At 40.0% G+C, this 23862-nt stretch overlaps 1 protein-coding gene across 4 annotated transcripts in view; it reads right to left on the bottom strand.

Moving 5' to 3' along the window:
- The window catches only part of EXOC2 (exocyst complex component 2), a gene marked incomplete at its 3' end in the record, with an annotated part of 271555 nt that overhangs the window by 155087 nt on the left and 92606 nt on the right, over positions 1-23862 (bottom strand). The gene's annotated exons all lie outside the window — the stretch shown is intronic.

The following is a 23862-nucleotide window of genomic DNA, read 5'->3' as shown; positions in this document are numbered from 1 at the left end:
GATTCCCTTGGGGTGTGGGGTGGCCTGGCCGAGGGGCCTGTGGTGATTTGCAGGCCGGCCACGCCCTCTGGCGACCCAAGCGGAGGCTCTGGTATCTGGGATTTATTTATCTTCTATAATTGAAACTTTGTAGCCTTGAGCAGAGGCCAGGGCAGGCCAGGGCAGGTGAGAAGCTTGGCTTCCTCCATCGCCAGCAGCAACCCAAGCCTCCTGCTTGCTCCAGCTCAGTGGCCACCACCATATTTGTTGGGTTAATTTGCATACTCGCTCCTGAATGGCTGGTGGGCGTGGCTTGTGGGCGTAGCAGAGGTATGGTCAATTTGCATGTTTCTCTTTTATTGGATAGAATAGATGGTCAAATAAAGAGCTTCCCAGATTTTTTAAAAGAAAAGGCTAAAATAGTACATCACCACCAAGCCAGCATTACAAGAAATGCCAAAGGGATTACTGTAATGAGAAGAAGAAACAGAGAGAGAAACCTAGACATACAGAATTAAAATGGCAATAAATAAGTACCTACAAATAATAACCCAAAATGTAAATGTACTAAATACTCCAATCTAAAGGCATAGGATAGCTGAATGGCTACATAAACATGGCCCAACTATATGCTGTCTACAAGAGATCCACCTCAAAACAAAAGACACACAGCTTGAAAGTGAAGGGATGGGAAAAAATTTTCCATGCAAATGCAAAAGAAAAAAAAGCTGCAGTAGCAATACTCATAACCCACAAAATAGACTTTAAAATGAAGGCCATCACAAGAGACAACAAAGGTCACTTCATAATACTAAAGGGATTGATCCAACAAGAGGATATGACCCTGGTAAACATATATGCACCCAATATAGGAGCACCTAAATATATAAAAAAACTTCTAGAGGACTTTTTCAGAGAAAGTGACAACAATACAGTCATAGAAGGGGACTTAAACACCCCTCTGACTTCACTGGATAGATCTTCCAGACAAAAATTTAACAAGGAAACAGACTTTAAAGGAAACACTGGATCAGATGGATTTATGTGACATATATAAGAACATTTCACCCCAACTCAGCAGAATATACATTCTTCTCAAGTGCACATGGATCATTCACAAAGATAGACCACATGTTAGGAGACAAAACAAGTCTCTACAAGTTCAAGAAGATTGAAATCATATCAAGCATCTTCTCAGATCACAGTGGAATGAAATTAGAAATCAACTACAGTAAAAACACCCTAAAACATTCAAACATATGGAAGCTAAATAGCATGTTATTAAACTATGAATGGGTTACCAAAAAGATCAAGAACGAAATCAAAAAGTTCCTGGAAACAAATGAAAATGAACACACTGCCACCCCAAATCTCTGGGACACAGCAAAAGCAGTCCTCAGAGGTAAGTTCATAGCACTACAGGCATATTTCACAAAACAGAAAAAATCAGTAATAAATTATTTAACTCTACAACTTAAAGAACTAGAAAGAAAAAAACAAGGAAAGCCCAGAGTAACTAGAAGGAAGAAAATAATAAAGATTACAGCAGAAATAAATAACATAGAGACTATAAAAATGTCCCAAGTAGATCCTGGGAAAGGATCTGGGGTGTTTATCTAAGGTATCCCTTGAGATAAACTTAAATCGTGCAGGTGTGGGACATTCAAGTAGTTGCTAGTGAAGAGGCTACTCTACACAAGCAGGACCAAGGGGCAGGCTTAGGACCAGAGGGACCAGAAGCTTTAATTTAAATTTTAAGCGTACGCAAAATAAATCAATTAACTGCCAGAGGAATTACACCACATGGAACATATGCAGCTGCAAATCACACAGCACTTTATTACTCACACAATTCCTGGTGCTGCGGGTACAGGCTTATTGGGGATTCCCAGTGGTGCTGTTCTCTGGGATCCGGCAGCTAGACTGGTCTGGTCCAGATGCAGGCGGCCGGTGTTCCTTACCCAAGAGCTCAGTCACGTCTAAATAGGGAGTTGCTAGCCGTTCTTCTGTTGTCTGGCAGGAAGAGGAGCGTGGAGCGGCGTTGCTTGCCAGACTGGCAAAAGGACGTGCCTTTGTGGCTGTCTTGACAGGCGACCACGTTGGCTGGTCTGGACCACATTTTAAAGCCTGCACCCCATTTGCAAGCAGTCCAGGTGGCTATCAATGAATTACGTCAATGCACACGTTTATCTCAAACAGGGAGAGGGGCTACATGTGGTTATCTAGGGAGAGTACATCACTCACTCAAGGTGGTTATCTTGACAAGTCACTCTGAGTTGTTTACTGAAGTTCAAATTCTTATCTATGAGGTACACATGCTTCAGGGCAGTGGGGAATCACATTTTAAGTTTCAAGGAAAGTTAATTTAAACATTTTAAAACCTTCTTATACATATATATACACATACATATAGGCATTTTTAAGCATTTCTATATATTACTATGACAAAAAACAATACAAACAAAATCAATGAAACGAAGAGCTGGTTCTTTTAAACTTTGCAGGCGTCCTCAAACTATGGCCCGCGGGCCACATGCGGCCCGCCGAGGACATTTATCCGGCCCGCTGGGTGCTGCTGCCTGTCCTGCTTAGCAGCCGACTCGTCCCTGGCCCGCAGTGTGCATAGGAATTTGTTCATAGTTTTTTTTTTTTTTAAACTATAGTCCGGCCCTCCAACAGTCTGAGGGACAGTGAACTGGCCCCCTGTTTAAAAAGTTTGAGGACCCCTGTTTTAAAGGATAAACAAGATTGATGAACCATTAGCCAGACTTATCAATAAACAAAGACAGGACTAAAATAAATACAATCTGAAATGAAAGTGAAGTAAGCACTGACACCACAGAAATACAAAGGATTGTAAGGAAATATATGAACAACTATATGCCAACAAGCTGAATAATGTGAATGAAATAGACAAATACCAAGAGAAATATAATCTCCCAAAACTAAATCAGGAAGACTAAAAAAGACCTGAATAGACCAATAACAACTGATGAAATAGAAGCTGTAATAAAAAAAAAAAAACTCCCACCAAACAAAAGCCCAGGTCCAGAGGGCTTCACAGGGGAGTTTTAACAAACATTCAAAGAAGAACTAACTCCTCAAACTATATCAGAAAATCCAAGAGGAAAACTTCTAAACACTTTTTTATGAGGTCAGCATTATCCTAATTCCAAAACCAGAAAAAGACACTACAAAAGAGAATATCCAGGTTAATATCCCCAGCAGCAATCCTGAGAAAAAAAAACAACAAAGTAGGAGGGATCACAATACCAAATATCAAGCTATATTACAAAGCCACTGTACTCAAAACTGCCTGGTACTGGAACAAGAACAAACATATAGACCAATGCAACAGAACAGAAAACCCAGAAATCAACATAAACCACTATGCTCAATTAATATTTGACAAAGGAGGCAAGAGCATACAATGGAGTCAGGACAGTCTCTTCAATAAATGATATTGGGAAAACTGGACAGAAACATGCAAAAAAATGAAACTGGACCACCAACTTAAACCATAAACAAAAAATAAACTCAAAATGGACAAAAGACTTAAACATAAGATGGTAAACCATAAAAATCTTAGAAGAATCCATAGGCAGCAAAATATCAGACATATAACCTAGCAATATCTTTACCAATACAGCTCCTACAACGATGGAAAGTAAGGAGAAAATAAACAAATGGGACAAAATTAAAATAAGAAAACTTCTGCACAGCAAAAGAAACTATCAAGAAAACAACAAAAAGCCCACGGCATGGGAGAACATATTTGCCAATGTTATCTCAGATAAGGGATTAATCTCCAAAATATACATACAAAATCTCATACATTTAACAAAAGGAAGATAAACAATCCAATCAAAAAATATGCAAAGGACCTAAATAAACACTTTTCAACATACAGCCCAGATGACATGGCGCAGTGATAGAGCATCAACCTATGAACCAGGAGTTCATGGTTCATGGCACATGCCTGGGCTGCAGACTCTATCCCCAGTGTGAGACATGCAGGAGGCAGCCAATCAATGATTCTCTCTCATCACTGATGTATCTCTCTCTCTTACCCTCTCTCTTACTCTCTGAAATCAATAAAAATATCTATAAAAGCCTAATATGCAAATTGTTCCCACAGGAGTTCAACTGGGAGACCGATCGCTCGCTATGACGTGCGCTGACCACCATGGGGCAGCGCAGAATGAAGGATGGAACGAGGCTGCATCTGGGGAAGGGAGGCCCCAGTCGGCAGCTTGAAGGAAGGCCCCGGCTGGCAGCCAGAAGGCCCCAATCGGTGCCAATTGCCAGCCAGGCCTAAGGACCCTACCCGTGCATGAATATCGTTCACCAGGCTTCTAGTATCCTATATAATAAAAGGTTAATGTGCAAATTGACAGAACAGTGGAATGACCGGTTGCTATGATGCACACTGACCACCAGGGGGCAGACACTCAATGCTGGAGCAGCCCTCTGGTTGTCAGTGCGCTCAGCCAGAAGCCGGGCTCACGGCTGGCGAGTGCAGCAGTGATGGCGGGAGCATCTCCCTCCTCCGCGGCAGCACTAAGGGGAGTGGGCCTAGGCCGCAGTCGGACATCCCCCGAGGGCTCCTGATCTGCGAGAGGGCACAGGCCTGGCTGAGGAACCCCAGGAGTGCACAAATTTCATGCACCAGGCCTCTAGTATATACATAAAAAATGAAGTAGAAATACAGAAGGCCAAGAGACATATGAAAACAGGCTCAAAGTCACTAATCATCTGAGAAATACAAATCAAAACAACAATGAGGTACCTGTCAGAATGGCTATCATCAACAAATCAACAAACGACAAGTGCTGGCGAGGATGTGGAGAAAAAGGAACCCTCATTCACTGCTTTTGAGAATGCAGACTTGTGCAACCACTGTGGAAAACAGTACGCTGTTTCCTCAAAAAATTAAAAATGGAACTCCCATTTGACCCAGTAATCCCACTTCTAGGAATATATCTCAAAAAAATCAGAAACACCAGCCGAAACCAGTTTGGCTCGGTGGATAGAGCGTTGGCCTGTGGACTGAAAGGTCCCAGGTTCAATTCCAGTCAAGGGCATGTACCTTGGTTGCGGGCACATCCCCAGTGGGAGGTGTGCAGGAGGCAGCTGATCGATGTTTCTCTCTCATTGATGTTTCTAAGTCTCTATCCCTCTCCCTTCCTCTCTGTAAAAAATCAATAAAATGTATTTAAAAAAATCAGAAACACCAATCAGAAAGGACATATCCACCCCTATGTTCATAGCAGCACAATTTACAATAGCTAAGATTTGGAAACAGCCTAAGTGCCCATCAGCAGATGAGTAGATTAGAAAACTATGGTACATCTATGCAATGGAATAATATGCTGCTGTAAAAAAGAAGGAACTCTTACTATTTGCAGTAGCATGGATGGACCTGGAGAGCATTATGCTAAGGGAAATAAGCCAGTCAGAGAAAGATAAATATCACATGATCTCACTCATTTGTGGAATATAATGGACAACATAAACGGGTGAACAAAAATAGAGCTAGAAAAAAAATATTTTAGAATACAATAGAAGTAATCCTGTTATCTGCAGATTTTTAATATTTCCTACAACTTTTGGGGTATTATACTATGTAAGTACAGTTTTGGTAATACTATTATATTTAAAATATTTTTTCTTGAAATATTAATGTTTATTACATGTAATATTATAATATTTAAAATCATTTAAAAATAATCCTATATAGTAAAAGCGTAGTGACCAAACGGTGAAATGACCACAATGAACAGTCGACCAGTCGCTATGACGCACACTGACCACCAGGGGGCAGTTGCTCAACGCAGGAGCTGACCCCTGGTGGTCAGTGCACTCCCACAGGGAGAGCAACCGCTCGGCTGACCAGGATGAGTGGCGTTCCCACAGCAGCAGCAGCCACTCAGAGGGTGGGTCCACAGCCACTTGGCTGACTGGGATGAGCGGCATTCCCACAGCGGGCTGATCCCCGCAGGCCACACCCCCATCAGTGCACGGATACCCTGCACCGGGCCTCTAGTAATAATTAAAAAGAAATAAATGTACCACAGCTCTTTTTATCCACTCATCTACTGATGGGCACTTGGCTGTTTCCAGATCTTGGATATTGTAAATAACACTGTAATGAACATAGGGGTGAATATATTCTTTCTGATTGATGTTTCAGGATTCTTAGGATATATTCCCAAAAGTGGGATGGTTGTGTCAAATGCTAGTTCCATTTCTCATTTTTTGAGGAAACTTCATACTCTTTTCCACAGTGGCTACACCAGTCTGCATTGCCACCAAGAGTGCTACTAGGGTTCCCTTTTCTGTACAATCTCACCAGCACATGTTGTTTGCTGATTTATTGATGTTATCCATTCTGTCAGGTATGAGGTAATACCTCACTGTAGTTTTAATTTGCATCTCTCTGGTGATTAGTGACTTTGAAAATATATTCACATGTGTATTGGCCGTTTGTATGACTTCTTAGAGAAGTGCCTATTCAAGTCCTTGGCCATTTTTTGATTGGACTATTCGTCTTCCTGGTGTTGAGTTGTATAAGCCCTTTATATATTTTGGAAATTAATCACTTTTCAGATGTATCATTGGCAAATATGTTCTCCCATCCAGTGGGTTCCCTTTATTTTGTTGATGGTTTCATGTGCTGTGCAGAAGCTTTTTAGTTTGATGTAGTTCAACTTCATTACATTTATAAATACAAGATTTACACAAAACTCCATCAAAAATATTTTTAAAATTTCTTACAAATATCTACATATCTCATACCTATAAAACTTTCAAAAGAGCACTCTGTTAAAGGTAGGCCCTAGTGAATTGTTCATTTACTGATTCAGCAAAATGCATGTAAATCTTTAAAGCTTTCTTTGTCCATAAAATATCTTGAAAAATTAGCAAGACACATACTTAGAAACTGAGCTTTTTAAACCATCATATTTTAGAAAGGATTTTGATATGCATATTCCCATAAAATTCAAGTCAGATAAATGATGGAAATAACACTAATTGAAAACAAATACATACTACACAGAGCTGTTAAGGCAGGAGTGTGATGACTAAGCAAAGTTGAGAAGTAGGACACAGGAGATGTGGGAAGGAATAAACAGTAATGCATTTTATGAGCCCAGTGTCTCTTTAAATTTTATTCAATGGGGGATATCGCTATCCTGGAAGAAAACATTGGCAGGTCTGATGACTTCTAGATGACTCTTATCTGATAGAGACTTGATGCTACATTATTATAAACACAGCTTCAGTTCAGAAATTATGCGACCTAGTCCAAGAGCAACAGTCCATCTTCACCCAAAAGTATAGTTTGAGCCCTGGACTTGCAGGTAACCAGACCCCTTAGGCACAATTTTACAATGGCCTGGAGCCTGCTCTCTCCAGTGAGGTTCTCATTTGGATTCAGAAAACACCTCTTCCAAGGCAGACCCATCAACTGTCCACATGCAGTGTTCTAGTGCTCTTGGGTGCCAGTGCCTCTGTCTTACAACTACAAGGACCATTTGTACCTGGGGGTCCCTGGTACAAATTCACCAGGCATGAGTGAAGAGCACACATTCTCCCCGTGGAGAGCAACTACAGCATTTGGACAGGTTCAAGCCTCGGACTAATGAGAGGGCATGGTCGTCTCGTGGCAAAGCCACGTGTAGGTCCCAGCTTGAAGGGCAAAGCCCTCCAAGCACAATTATAGCCAAAGGCTATGGTTGTAAGCTTGACCTTATGGTCTGAACCTGTGGTCTCAAGTAGCTGAGTGATGTAGTCTGTGGGAGGTGCAGCAAGTGCTGCCAAAACAAAGCTTGATAGAGTTCTCAAATGCATGTAATTAAGTAGATTCAAAACTCGCAAGAACGTTGTAAACATCTTGACCACGCCCTTGCTTTGCCTCGTGGGATCTGACTATAAAATAAAGACTTGGCTTACAGGCTGTGGCACTGTCTCTCCATCCCAGAACAGTGTCCCACCTGGCCCCACCTATATTCTCTTGTCTGTTTTCTTTAATCCTTCACCGTCCCCCACCTCAGGTTCACCACTGTCCGTGCTGGATGTGGTTCACTTCCCACCTTCTCTTCACAGCCTCTTAGAGCTCTCAAGAAATCTTACAAATCTTTAGTTATCTACTGGCTCTTCTACTTTATCCCTTCATACTCCCTAAAAGTGCAAGGAATGCAAGCATCAAAACTGGTTCTCCATGATTTACTTTGTAAACCCCATACTTTAATCTAAAGTCCAATATTTATTATGTTGGTACTTCAGTCAAAAGAGAAAAAAACCCACAAACTATGATGTTTTCTTTTTTAATGGGGGGCAGGGACTGCCTAACACTATAGTAACAAGAAGATGGGATAAGACTTTAAGACAATCATGGATATGAAGCTGGCACCACCAGAGACTAAGCCAACCTTACATCTTTTTTCACTGGCTTAACAAGTTAAAAGATTACAATCTAAATCTTCTTGGGGTGTGTGTGTGTGTGTGTGTGTGTGTGTGTGTGTGTGTGTGTACACGCACACACACAAGCTGCATAAGCTAGTCAGTCATTTCACTTACAGAGTCTGTGAAAGAGAGCTGGAGAACTCTGCATTTTAGAAGTTTATTTTGGTTGGATTCTTCATACTGGTTTGTTATTTTAATTAGTAATAAAATCCTGTCATCTTTGGAAGTTTTTCTCACTTCATTTATTTGTATATCAGCTTCCAAGTTAGAACTTTTGGAGAATATAATGACTGAATGGAGACATAGGTTGAGCCCTAGGTAAGTAACTAGAAACTCTTCCTTCTGATAGGCATCAGCTACATCCCATAGTTATATATTGATTAGTGAGCAGTGTCTGTCTAGATACTGTTTCAAGGATCCTGTGGCTTTGTCTAAACTGAAAAGAATGGCCTGATGAATGAGTGTGGTCTATCATCTATGTGAGGGAGAGGTTCATAGTGGCATGCCTATGACTTTTTTGTCAGCCTTACTTCTCTACGATACTTACACTGAAGTTCTCTGTAATGCTAACAATTCGTTTTTTCAGAAAATTAAATAATCTTAACAGAATCAAAAAGTAGTAGAGAATCACCTGATATCAACTAAACCTCTACTATCAATCTATAGAACTTATTCAACTATGTGAAATCTTCATCTAAAAGGGAAGAGTTCCAAACTCAAAGATTAAAGACAGTTGACAAAAAAGCAAAAAAACAAACAAAAAAACCCTGAGAAACTAACCTGAGCTTGTTTTTTTTTGTTGTAAATCCTCACCCGAGGATATTTTTCCAATGATTGTTTTTTCAGAGTGAAAGGGAGTGAGGGAGAAGTAGAGGGGGAGAGAGAAACACTGATGTGAGTCACATCGATTGGTGGCCTCCCACACGCACCCCAACCAGGGCCAGACATCGAACCTGCAACCCAGGTTACGTGCCCTTGACTGGAAATCAAACCTGTGACCCTTCTGTTCATAGGCCGACACTCTAACCACTGAGTATACTGGCCAGGGCCTACCTGAGCTTCTTTATCCTTCACTCAAGCCCTGTAGTTTTATCTATTTATTATTTTTTGTTAATCCCCCCCAAGGATATTTTTTCACTGAATTTTAAAGAGAGGTGGGGGGTGGGGGGAGAGGAGAGAAAAAAACATGGATGTGAGAGACACTTTGGTTGCCTCCCACACGTGCACCCTGACCAGGACCAGTGATCAAACCTGCAAAAGAGATCCATGCATTTAACCGAGAATTGACCCATGACCGTTTAGTGTGTGGACTAACGCTCTAACCACTGAACACAACAGCCAGAGATAGTTTTATTTTGGTTGAGTGGTTCCCTTCACATATCAAAGCAGCAGTATGAAGAGGAATCCCTAGAGTTAAAATGATAAAATCAACAAAAAAGATCTGTGATACAATGACAGGAAGTAAAGCAAAAAATATAAAATGCAAGCAGGAAACTAAAATATATAGCAGTTGCATGCCATAGTGAAATGGCTAAGACTACACAGTGCCCATACGTCTGACAATTAAGTCATGCTCAACATATTTAGTTAAAAACAATGAAAACTGTATGTCTTTCTCTATCAAGGTCCAGCCATGTTGATGCAAATGACAAGATTTCCTTCTTTCTCATAGCTGAGTAACATTCTGTGTGTATGTTTGAGTGTGTACCACATTTTCTTTATCCACTCATCCATACATGGACATAAGTTGTTTCCATATCTAGGCTACTGTAAATAATGCTGCAATGAACACTGAAAGCATACACCTTTTCAAGTTAGTGTTTTCATTTTCTTCAGAGAAGTACCCAAATGTAGAATTGCTGGGTCATATCACACCTCACTTTTTATTTTTTGAGGAACCTCCAGAGTGTTTTCTACAGTGTCTCTTCCAATGTGCATTCCCATCAATAATGCACAAGGGTTCCCTTTTCTCCACATCCTCATCAACACTTGTGATCTCTTGTCTTTTTTATAATAGGCATTCTAACAGATATGGTTTTGATTTGCATTTTCCTAATTATTACTGATTTTAAACACCTTTTCATGTACCTGTTGGCCATTTGTATATCTTTTTTGCAAAACTGTCTATAGTTCTACTGCCCATTTTTCAAATTAATTATTTTGGGGATTTTTTTGGGGGGCGTTCTTGAGTTGTATGTGTTCTTTATATATTTTGGATATTAAACTTTTACCAGATTTTCAAATATATGAGGACTATTTTTAAAAAAGTTAAACTCATAAAAACAGAATAGAAAAGTGGTTGCCAGGGGCTAGAGCATGGGAGAAATAGGAAGAGGTTGGTAAAAGGACAAACTTTCACCTATAAGATGAATAAGGTCTCCAAGGATATAATGTAAAACATTGTGACTATAGTCACATAACACTGTATTATATAATGGAGATCTGCTGAGACAACTTAAATGTTCTCACACACACACAAAAAAAATTTAGGTGATAGATGTGTAACTTGATAGTTGGAATCCTTTCACAATGTATCATATATCAAATCACCAAGATGTACACTTTAAACATCTTACAAATTTGTCAATTGTGCTTCAATAAAGCTGAAAAAAGTATTTAAAAAATGGATATACATGGCACATATAAAAAGGTTATATCTTAAACAGTTAAGATGCTTAAACTGGTAATACTGGAAGATGCAAACCTGCAGCTGCAAAGGACCCCACAGGTTTAAAATACATCTGATTCTTAAACCTCAGTAACACCTCATTTATAATGTACTAAACTATTGTTTATACAAATATAAATAGAACTGTTTTATCACAAGATAAAGATAAAGGCCTGATGTCTAATGAGGGCTCTAGGAAATGAGCTGTTAAAAAAACTCTACGGGGCGGGGACGGAGAGGGGGGGCGCGCGGGTATCAGAGTAGATGGATTTGCTCACAATATCTCCCAGAACCAAACTGGAAGTTATAGCTAAATTGGGGAACAATCTCCCTGAATTACTAACTGTAGATGATCAGAAGAGGAGACTATTCACCAAGGATTGCAGAAGCTACTTGAAGACTGGTAGAAAGGGCAAAGTCACAAAAGAGGCTGGCCCTGTACCCACAGGCAGCAGGCCTAGGTTACCAGAGGGATCTCTCAACTGTGGGAGGTTCCCCCTGCAAGGTGTGAAGCAAAGACCCCAGATCATTCTTCCCAAGCAGGAGCACCAGAGCCAGGAACCAGTGCCCACATAGCCTCCAGCTATGAAAGGCAGCAGGGGTTCCGTCCTCCAAGAAGAGGTGGAGCCTGCTAGAGTCAAAGCCACCCATTTAAAGGTCCAATGCACAAAATTTTTGTTTGCAGCCACTTACCCTGGGCTTCAGCAGAGGGAGGGTAGTGAGGACTGAAGTCACCTGAAGAGAATCTGAAGTAGTTGGCTTTGGGGACAGAGGTGGTGGAGCAGCCATCAATGTCACTGCGCTATGTCATCCTCCAAAACCACAGCAGCCCTTTTAATTGGGAGGAACAATAGCCTCTGAGCAGCATCAGCCTGGGGAAAAGCATCTACCCCCACCCTTTGGAATCCTGCATGTTAAGCCCCACAGCTGAGCAGCACAGGCTGGGGCTTAGAAAGCTGGACAGTCTTAATAGATGCCAGTGACTGGCTTAGGGGCAAGGCCATTCCCTGCATTTCCATGGGAGATCCAATACAAGCACCACTCCCTTCACACAGCTTCTAGCAAACCTAGCCTCTGGGCTTCCTAGGCTCCAACAGCCTGACTACTAAGGGTTCCGCTCTGCCAAGGTCAGGGAAAAATATAGGTCAAATTCAGGTATGTGGCGGGAGGCAGAGAAACACACGCACAATCATTCCTGAAATCAGAACGGTACCTCTCCCTTATAAGAGATCCAGTGGCCCCATCCTACCAGTTCACCAGAGGCTCTTTCAGAGACTAAGATTTTTTCATCAGTGTCCAAGCTTGGCAGCCAGACAACAGCTAACGGCAAGGCAGAGATGGATCCTGGGGAGCCTTGGGATGTTTCCTGACTCTCTCCTGGAGGACTGCGTGCACAGTGAAGCAAGCCACAGATGGTACAGGCCACAGCACGGAGAGAAGAAGGCCTGCCAGGCATGGTGCACCAGCAGTCCCCCGTCTCTGTGCTTGAGCTGCAGAGAAAACACCTTTTCTAACCGCTCATTGGCTAAGCTCCCAGTACGCCACTCACAGTGTTCTTGGTAACTTGGGTAATAAGAATCCAAGAAGGTTATGTAGGGTTTTTCCACTTCACTCCTAGAGGAAAAAATGAAGGTCTGCTGCTGGAGGGGCTAAGAAATGTCATATCCTGTCCTAGCCTGTTTGGCTCAGTGGATAGAGCCTTGGCCTGCGGACCGCAGGGTCCGGGTTCGATTCTGGTCCAGGGCATGTACCTAGGTTGCAGACTCCTCCCTGGCCGGGGCACAGTTCAGGGCTCATGCAGGAGGCAACCAATCGAAGTGTCTCTCTCACATTGATGTTTCTCTCTGTCTTTCCCTCTCTCTTCCACGCTCTCTAAAAATCAATGGAAAAATATCCTCAGGTGGCGATAAAAAAAAAAAAGAAATGTCATATCCTATGAAAGAGACATCTTGAAAATGCCTAAAGAAAGTTGTCATTTTTTCGTGGTGAATGGACTGGAGTCCGTGTTGATGAAAACACCTTGGTGACTGCGGCGGCCGGCAGTGACAGCAGCAGCGGGGTGATGGGGGCAGCGCCTTCCCCTGATCAGCCCCGTTGCCTCCCACAGAGGGAGGCCAGACTGCGGCTTAGGATGGGGAGCGGGCCTAAGCCGTCAGTAAGACATCCCCTGAGGGCTCCCGGACTGTGAGAGGGGGCAGGCTGGGCTGAGGGACCCCTCCCCCGAGTGCAGGAATTTCATGCACCAGGCCTCTAGTCAATAGATAAAGAAAAAGCGTTTTATAAAACCTAGCACCCATTTATGATAAAAACTCTCAGCAAAGTGGGAATAGAGGGATCATACCTCAACATATAAAGGCCATATATGAAAAACCTACAGCCAACATCATACTCAACGGGCAAAAACTAAAAGCACTTCCCTTAAAGTCAGAAACAACACAGGAATGTCTGCTTTCACCACTCTTATTCAATATAGTACTGGAAGTCCTAGTCACGGTGATAAAATAAGAGAAAAAGTAAAAAGTATCCAAATTGGAAAGGAGGAATTCAAACTTACTTTTCATACATGATATGATATTGTACATAGGAAACCCTAAAGACTCCACCAAAATACTACTACATATAATTAAGTGAATTCGACAAAATAGTAGGATATAAAATTAATACCCAGAAATCAGTGGCATTTTATACACCAATAATGAACTATCAGCCAGAGATACTAATACAATAATGCCATTTACTATTGCAGCAACAACAAAGAAATGAGGTATTTAGGAATAAACTTAACCAAGGAGGTAAAAGACCTACACTCAGTAAACTATAGGACATTGAAGAAAGAAACAGAAAAGTGGAAGCATATACCATTTTCATGAAATGAAAGAATTTAACATAATTAAAATTTCCACATTACCCAAAGCAATCTATAGATTCAATGCAATTCCTATCAAAATACCAACTGCATATTTCACAGATCTAGAACAAATACTCCAAATATTTATATGGAACTAAGAAAAGACCCTGAATAGCATCAGCAATCTTGAGGAAGAAGAAAAAAGTTGGAGGGATCACAACACAGGATAACAAACTGTGCTAAGAATCCATTATACTCAAAATAGCCTGGCACTGGCACAAGAGCAGGGACACAGATCAGTAGAACACAACAGAGAACTCAGAAATCAACCCACATCTTATGGTCAATTAATATTTGACAAAGGAGACAAGAGCATAAAATGGAGTAAGCAAAGTCTTCTTAATAAGTGGAGTTTCAAAAACTGGAAAGGTACGTACAAAAAAATAAACCTAGACCACCAAATAACACTATACATAAGAATAAACTAAAAACGAATAAAAGACTCAAATGTAAGTCACAAAACCATAAAAATACCAGAAGACATGGGCAGTAAAACCTAATACATCTCTCACAGCAACACTTTTGCTGATATATCTCATCAGGCAAGGAGAACAAAAGAAAAAATAAACAAATGAACTACATCAAACTAAAAAGCTTCTGTACAGTAAAATAAAATGTCAACAAAATGAAAAGGGAACCCACTATATGGGAGAACATATTCACCAAAGATACATCTAATAAGGATGAATCACCAAAATATATTAAGAACTTATACAACTCACACCAAGAATACAAACAATACAATTTTAAAAGTGGGCAAAGGACCTAAATAGACATTTTTCTAAAGAAGATGTACAGATGGCCAATAGACATAAGAAAAAAAAAAAAAAGCTTAAAGGTCACTAACCAGACATAATCAGAGATGCAAATTAAAACTAGATTGAGGAATCACCTGACACTTGCCAGAATGGCAACCATCAATAAGTCAACAAACAACAAGTGCTGGTGAGAATGTGCAAAAAAGGGAACTGTAGTACACTGCTGCTATGAATGCAGACTAGTGCAGCTACTGTAGAAAAGAGTATGGAGTTTCCTCAAAAAATGAAAAATGGAACTGGTGTTTGACTCAGCAATCCCACTTCTGGAATATAGCCTAAGAATCTTGAAACATCAATCAGAAAGAATATATGTACCCCTATGTTCATTACAGTGTTATTTACAATAGCCAAGATCTAAAAACAGCCCAAGTGCCCATCAGTAGATGAATGGATACAAAAGCTGTGGTACATTTAAACAATGGAATACTATGTGGCTCTAAAAAGGAAGGAACTCTTTTCCTTTTGTGACCGCATAGATGGACATGGAGAATATAATGCTAAATAAAATAAGTCAGTTAGAGAAAGATAAATTCCACATGATCTCACTTATATGTGGAATCTAGTGAACAAAAGAAACTGATGAACAAACTAGAACCAGAGACAGAGATACATGGAATAGACTGACAGATGTCAGAGCAGAGGGTAATGTGGAATACTGGATAAAAGAAGGTGGAAGAGTAGCCACAGAACACATATACAAAGCCCAGAGATCCAGACAACAGAGTAGTGAAGCCCAGGGGAGGGGTGGCGGGAGTTTGGTGGAGGTGGGCAAAGGGAGTGAGAGAAGATGGGGGACATGTGTAATAGTGTCCAAAAAAAAAAAAAAGAACCTCTCCTACCCCAGGGTCCCTCCTTATCTCCCTCCCCTACTCAAGAGGGAGCATATGTGCCTGGCCACGTTCAGGAACATAGCTGGGGCCACATTCAGTAATAGTGGAGTCTGCTGGCAATAAAGAGAAGCACATGGGGCACGGCCACTTCAACAGGCTCTTCATCATGGACATGCCATGCACTAGCAGGGCAAAGGTGGAAGAGGGGAAAGAGATGAAAGATCCTAAAATTGAGCTTTACCATTAGTGTGAGTGGTGAGGAAGCTCCTTAGACATTTGGGATAGGCCATGTGCTTCCACCAGAGAACTCTAAACTGAAATCGGAAGCATTAATCCACCTACCACTATCTCATTTCCCATGTACTAATAGTTCTCATATATATAGCTCCTTCTTGCACCTAAATGGATCAAGCAGAGTTTGAAACCTATTGCATCTTACTTATGGTATGTCTTGATGTGATCCTCTTCGGGTTCATCTTGTTTGGGACTCCCTGTACTTCCTGGACCTGTATGTCTATTTCCCTCAGCAGGTTAGGGAAGTTTTCCATCATTATTTTTTCAAATAGGTTTTCAATTTCTTGCTCTTTCTCATCTCCTTCCAAACGCTTCTTGCAAATGCTTGAAGTTGTCCCAGAAGCTCCTTACATTATCCTCATTTTTTGAGGATTCTTTTTTCTGTTTGCTGTTCTGATTTGGGTGTTTTTTGCTCCCTTATATTACAAACTAGAGGCCCAATGCATGAGAATTCGTGCAAGAGTAGGCCTTCCTTCCCCCAGCTGCCAGCACCAGCTTAGCTCTGGCACCCGGGCTGGCTTCCCTCGGGCTGTCCGCAGGCATCTGGGACCAAGATGGCTTCATCAAGAAGGACGTCCGGAATGACGTCCGAAAGGACGTCAGGTCTAATTAGCATATTACCCTTTTATTATTATAGATTGCTGTTTTGATTCTTGGCTTCATCTACTCTACTGTTGATTCCCTGTAAAATAATCTTTGTTTCATTTACTGAATCTTTTATTTCTGACTGGTTCTATTTTATGGTTTCCATGTCCTTTATTATGCTGCTGAAATTCTCTCTAAGTTCATCTACTATTCCACTAAGTTCACTAAGCATCCTTATAACCAGTGTTTTGAATTCTGCATCCAGTAGATTGCTTGTTTCCATTTTGCTTAATTTTTTTTTTTCTAGCGTTTTGTTCTGTTCTTTCACTTGGGACATATTTATCTCCTCATTTTGGCTGCCTCCCTGTGCTTGTTTCTATGTATTAAATAGAGCTATTATGTGAGCCAGGTTGGTTAGAGACAAAGAGAGAGTCTTAAAAAGCAGCAACAGAAAAGCAGTTGGCTACCTACAAACGAGTTCCCAGCTAACTTCTCAACAGAGACTTTGCAGGTTACAAGGTATTGTCAAGAAATATTCAAAGTGATGAAAAGCAAAAACCTACAACCAAAATTACTCTACCCAGCAAGGCTATCATTTAGAATTGAAGGACATATATGTAGCTTTCCACACACAAAAGAAGCTAACCAAAAAACTAGTTTTACATGAAATTTTAAAGTGTCTTCTTTAAGAAAGAACAAAATAAGTTAGAAAATATGAATAAAATGGCAATAAATACATTATCTATCAACAATTGAATAAAAAAAAACAAAATAAATGAAAAAGCAGGATAGGAACAGACTCATAGATACAGAAAACATTTTGATGGTTGCCAGATGTGAGTGGGGGATGGTGGGGGGGGGCGGATAAAAAAGGTGAAGGGATTAGGAAGTACAAATTTCCTGGTTTGGCTTAATGGATAGAGTGTCAGTCTGCGAACTAAAGAGTCCTGGGTTCAATTCCGGTCAAGGACACATGTCCAGTAGGGGGTATTCAGGAGACAGCCGATCAATGATTCTCTCTCATCATTGATGCTTCTATCTCTCTCCCTTCCTCTCCGAAATCAATAAAAATATATATATATTTTAAAAAGTACAAATTGGTAGTAACAGAACAGTCATCGAGGTGTAAAGTGCAGCTTAAGGAATATAGTTAATAATGTTCTAATAACTATGTAGGGAGTCAAATGGGTAAAATATTTATCAGGATGATCACTTAGTAAGTAATATGATGTCTAATTACACCTGAAACTAATATAATATTGTACATCAGCTATAATTGAAAAAAAAATTACAATGATTAAAAAAAGAAGTGTTGGATCTTTTGGTCAAAATCCTATCTCCTAGCTCCCAATCCCTCATTATCATCCCTAAGACTGAATTTATTTTATGATTTCTTATTTAAGACATTAAACTCATTTCCAATCTTACTACACACACACACACAAACACACATATACTACAGACCCAGTGTACGAATTCGTGCATGGGTGGGGTCTGGCCAGCCTGCCCCAGATCAGGGTGGGAAGGGGGGGCTGATTGGGGGCCGGGCTGGCCAGGGGGAGGGGTCGCGGGAGGTTGGCAGGCTTGACCCACCTTCTGACCAGGGGCCGGCCAGGGGGAAGGCCTCCCCCAGATCGGGCCAGTTGGCCGGCCGCAGTGTATGTCATAGCGATTGGCCGTTCCGGTCATTCTGGTGTTCTGGTCGCTTGGCTTTTATATACACAGACATATATTCAAATTGGAAAAAGAATACTAAGACTTACAGTAGGAATCAGACTGACAAAAATAAGACAGAGCTTGGCTGCCATGGCTCAGTGATTGAGCACTGACCTATGAATAAGAAAGTCATGGTGGTTGAACTGCCCGGGGCACATGCCCAGGTTGCAGGCTTGATCCCCAGTGTGGGGTGTGCAGGAGGCAATTGATCAATGATTCTCTCTCATTGATGTTTCTATCTCTCTCTCTCCCATCCTCTCTGAAATCAATACAAATATATTTTTAAAAAATAAGGTAAGAATTATATTAAAAACGGCAAAATCTTAACACAGAGATGTCCAATTATTTGCCCCAAATCATACAATTAAGTCCACTGTTGACTAGTGAACCAACATTTATTCTCTAGCCTCTCAAACACAACAATCCCACATAGCTTGCCACTAGTACTTTCCTGAATAAATGCCAACTATCCTATGCCAATCATGCTTTCACATTCCTCTTGCTATTATTGAGAGATCTTGTTCTGACCAATGACATCTGAGAAAAGATCTACTAGAGCCATTTCAAGGAAAAGTCTCCACACTTTTAAGGAGACACAAAAAGACACAGCATCTTCCTGCCTATAGAAATTACTTTTATTTTTTATTGTATATAATTATTGTTTCAATACTAGAAATTGCTAAAGCCATTTTGCAATTATAAAGGAAATCAGTGTTATACTAAGGGCAGCAGAACAGCAAACCCAAGTTCCTTACACCTTGGTGACATACATTATTGTGTTACTGACTCAACCTTTCATGGAGTCTACCATCTCTGGACTTTGTATATTATGAGAAAATAAATCTTTATGTTTAAGCCAAAATCAATTTTCATTTTCTGTTACTTACAGCTGAAGGCATCCTGAGTCAATATTCTATCTCAAAATATATGCCTAAATATGATCTTTTACACAAACACCTCAAAATAACTGTGAAATAGAAGATCTGGAAAAACAAACAAAAGAAATGACAATGCCAAGGGCAATGAAGCTCTATGAGGAACTTATCTGCAAAAGCAGAGATGACTCACCACAGTATTTATAATGGGCGCAAAAGCAGTAAGTAGTGGTTTAGAGCACAGGCTCTGGGTTCAATCTTGAACTTGGCTAGGTTTGTCTGTGTAACCTTGGTAAAGTAATATAACTTCTCTATGGTTTTATTTATCATGAGACTAATGGGATCATAACATCTTCCTCTTAGGAATGTTTAAGGATGATAGTAGATAATGCATGTGGAAGGCTTAGCAATTTCTGACCCAGAACAAATGCTCATAAACGTTATTTGTTGTTTTTATTCTTTATACTTAGTTTTTTATATTTTATAGACTATTTTCTTAAGTATCATTATATTTGATCCTCATAAAAACATAGTGAGTTATATTATATATTCCCATATTACAGTGAGGAAACAGCCTCAGAGAGGTTGCATGTAAATAGTCAAGATTTGAACCTGGTACTCTTATCTATAATAATAAAGGTGTAATATGCTAATCAGACCGGACGTCCTTCCGGATGACCTTCCGGACGAAGCTGGGGCTGCGAGGGAAGCCCGGGTCCCAGGTGCCTGCCTGTGGCCAGAGGGAAGTCTGGGTCCTGGGTTCCAGAGAGAAGCCGGTGCTGGCAGCCAGGGGAAGGAAGGCCTACTCTTGCATAATTTCATGCATCGGGCCTCTAGTTGTCAAATAAAGAACCAGAGAATCTTAGGTATAAAACAAAACCACAACTACAAATCTAGAAAGATAGAAATTTAGGAGGAAAGTTGTTTTAGAATGTGGAAAATTACTAATGGTCTTAAGAACAGTGCTAGGTAAGAAAAAGCACTATGTCAATGGAGAGTTAGTCAGTAAAAGTTTACTCACAATAACAGGACTTTAGGGTCTAACTCACCAAGACTTGTTGATGGCTTAACAAGTCAATAGGTGAATTCTGAGTAATTCAAACTAAATATACATTTTAACATGTTAAGCACCATGTCAGTCACCGGTGACTAACACTATACTTTCCGTCCAGACCAGTCAGTCACTGGTGCCGCCAGCATATCGGTGAAATCAAAGACAAAACAGGCTTGGCGCTTAACATGTTAAATGTAATAACATGGAATTGGAGAGTGAAAGCAACATATAATCTATTATAAATTCATTTTCACTAAAGAATCACAAAAATTTCAGTAGCTGATAACTCTTGCCACCCCTAAAATACATGCTTTCTATTACATAGTAGTATTAAATCTAAACCTATAAAGGTTTAAGACTATGTCATGGAAAGATCTAGATATACTGAATGGTCAGATAAAACTAACAAGAATGTTTTTAACATATCAGCTTCACTTTCAAGTATGAGAAGAATTTGCAGTAATGACCCATGAGCAAGAAAAATAAAAGCAATTTTGAGAAAAATTCTCACCACCCCACATGGAGTGAGACCTGATTGCAGTTGTATTACTCTGTGTTTTCATGAACAGAACATGTTTTCGTGATTTGACAGGTGGAAAGAAGAAAGGCGGGGGAGGCTAACCCCAGTAAAAGAGGGTTTATATAGTTCTTTTGAGAATGTGTTATTATACTCAATTATTTTATTAAATTTTTACCATATTTTTGGTATATTTAATACTATGAACTTGTTTTCGGTTGCTTGTGTGTTGTTGTTTTCTTATTGTTTTTTCAGTCTGATATAGTTTCTGGACTTAAACACTTTATCACACCCCACAAATTTGTTTTAGTAAAATTTCTAAAAGGTAAATTTATCCAAGGCTCCTCTCTTGCAAAGACTTATTTTGCCACCTTTCTTTGTTTTCTAAATGTAGCAAGAAAAGTGGTCACTTTTTCTTTTTATTGGAAAGCCAAATGGAAGAGAAGAAAATCAGATTTGTTTTGCCCATAAAGCCCATCCTATATAATAAAATCCTAATATGCAAATCCATCAGAGGAACAACCGGTTGCTATGATGCACACTGACCACCAGGGGGCAGAGGCTCATCGCAGGAGCTTCCCCCTGGTGATCAGAGCGCTCCCACAGGGGGAGCACTGCTCAGCCAAAAGCTGGGCACGCTGCTCCTTAGCGCTGCCTGAGAGGCAGAAGAGGCTCCCACCACCATCGCTGTGTTTGCCAGCCATGAGAACAACTTCTTATTGCAGGTGGATGGTAAGGAGCAAAGGGTCCCAGACTGCAAAAGAGTCTAAGCCGGCAGTCGGACATCCCCCGAGTCGTCACGGACTGTGAGAAGGTGCAGGCCAGGCTGAGGGACGCCCCCCGCCAGTGCACGAAATTGCATGCACCGGGCCTCTAGTGTGTAAATAAAGTAAGTAATAGTGGTACATCAATTGACTACTCTAGATAGCCATCCCAGGTAACAGTTTTACAAAACAAGTTGGAAATCATACAAAAACAGGAAAAGCTCTATTTTTATGCTCTCACTCCCAAATATGTACTATCTCTAAAAACATTATTTATACATATCCTCATATTAGGCAAGTGTTATTTTTAAGAGAGGAAAACTACTAAAGGCTTTATTTAATACAAACCTGATTTTACCTTCTTTTTCAGTTGAAATAGTTTGTCTCCATTACGCTTTTAGCCATGCAAAGAACACATATATTTGTGACAATCAGTATAATAAATAGCCCTGGCTGCATGGCTCAGTTGGTTGGAGTCTCATCCCATACACCAAAATGGTTGTAGTCTGGGTGCATACAGGAGGCAACCAATCAATGTTTGTCTCTCACATCGATATTTCTCTGTCTCTCCCTTCCTATCTCTAAAATCGATAAACATATCCTCAAGTACTTTTTACAAGCAAATCCTAGTCTCAGTTCAAAGTGAAGTTATTTTTTTTCTAAGCAATTAGTAACATTTTTATAAGTATCAAGGCACCATGTGTGCCAAACATCAATTAAAAATTTAGGAATATGAACAACTTAGCAGTGGAGGCAGACCACTAAATGCCAGTTGTTAAACTTATGGGCTGAAATAGGACAGTGTACATGTTAGGTACACCAGTAAAATATTCATTAAATTTTACTCACATGTAGCAAGAAAAGTGGTCTCTTTTTCTTTTTATTGGAAAGCCAAATTGTAACAGGAAAACTATATACTCTTATTCTTACTTGCTTTTTCATATTCAGATGAACTGGTTCAACCCTAAAGGACTCCTCATTGTTTCACACTATACATGACTATCAGCTGAAGATAATTTCCATAAACATTCATGATGCAATTCCCAGGCGCTGATTCATCTTCCAAAGGGGGTCTTATCACCACTTTAATCTGATAATCCATTAGGATCACAGTAGAGTATTTTATAACAGGCAGTCAAAATTCTTTAAAACTTCTCTATTAATATATTTCAATAAGCAAAAATATTAAAATTAAAACCTTGTAATCTTTCCTCTAATGACATTTTAAAATTATTAGAAACAGGACCTCTGCAGCCTTTTAATTATAAAAGAAATCTCCAAAAGACATTAATAAGCAGAAATAAGAGAGATAGTTTAAAAATGCTCTTAGGGATTCTAATCTAAATGTAACACCATTCTCTATGGAGAGAATGAATCAGGTAAATGAAACTTACACCACCAGTGTTTTAATATATGCTTTTTCTTTCTTGTTTTCTTCTTTTTCTAAAATAAGACCTCTCTATCCAAGGTTACTCTAAAAATTTTCCCAAAACACAAAGCACATGGAAAATCCCTTTTTTATTTCAAGTACCATCTAAATATTTAAACTTACCAACTCCAGAAAATGCATTAATTCTCTTATTATTGAAAGTACTAATTATTCAAATGACAAGTGCTATGGAACTGTGAACTGTGCACCTACTATGAAAAATGGTATATGCATCCCTAAGTTTATTGCAGCATTATTGACAAAAGCCAAGATATAAAAGTAACCTAAGTGTCCTTAAATAGACAGTGGATAGAGGAGATATGGTGTATACTAGTATATACATACACATACACAATGGAGCCCTGGCCAGGTGGCTTAGCTGGTTGAAGCATTGGCCCATACAATACTAGGTAAAAGGCTGCAGGTTCAATCCCAGTTGAGGTGCATATGTAAAGCAACCCATCAATGTTTCTCCCTCATATCAATGTTTCTCTCTCTCTCTCCCCCACTTGATCTCTCTCTCTAAAATCAATAAACATATTTATCGGGTGAGGATTAAAAAAATGGAATATTACTCAGCCATAAAAATGAATGAGTCTTGCCACTTGTAACAAGTGGTACCTAGAAGGTATTATGCTAAGTGAAAAAGCCAGACAGAGAAAGACAAATAGCATATGATTTCACCTATGTGTGGAATCTAAAAATAAAATAAACAAAATAGAAACGGACACATTGATACAGAGAACAAACTGATGGTTGCCAGGGGGAAGAAGAGTGGGGATATGGGCAGAAAACGTGAAGTGATTAAGAGGTACAAAGCTCCAGTTATAAAATAAATAAATCATAAGATGTAATGTATAGCATAGGGAATACAGAGAATATCATAACAACATTATATGGTGACAGAAGGTTGCTAGACTTGTCATGGTAATCACTTCGTAAGTATATATAGATAT

This window comes from Plecotus auritus (genome assembly GCF_963455305.1).
Source record: "Plecotus auritus genome assembly, chromosome: 2".
Classification (NCBI taxonomy): domain Eukaryota; kingdom Metazoa; phylum Chordata; class Mammalia; order Chiroptera; family Vespertilionidae; genus Plecotus; species Plecotus auritus.
The sequence above is the reverse complement of the archived record's forward strand: the minus strand, read 5'-3'. Positions and strand labels throughout refer to the sequence as shown.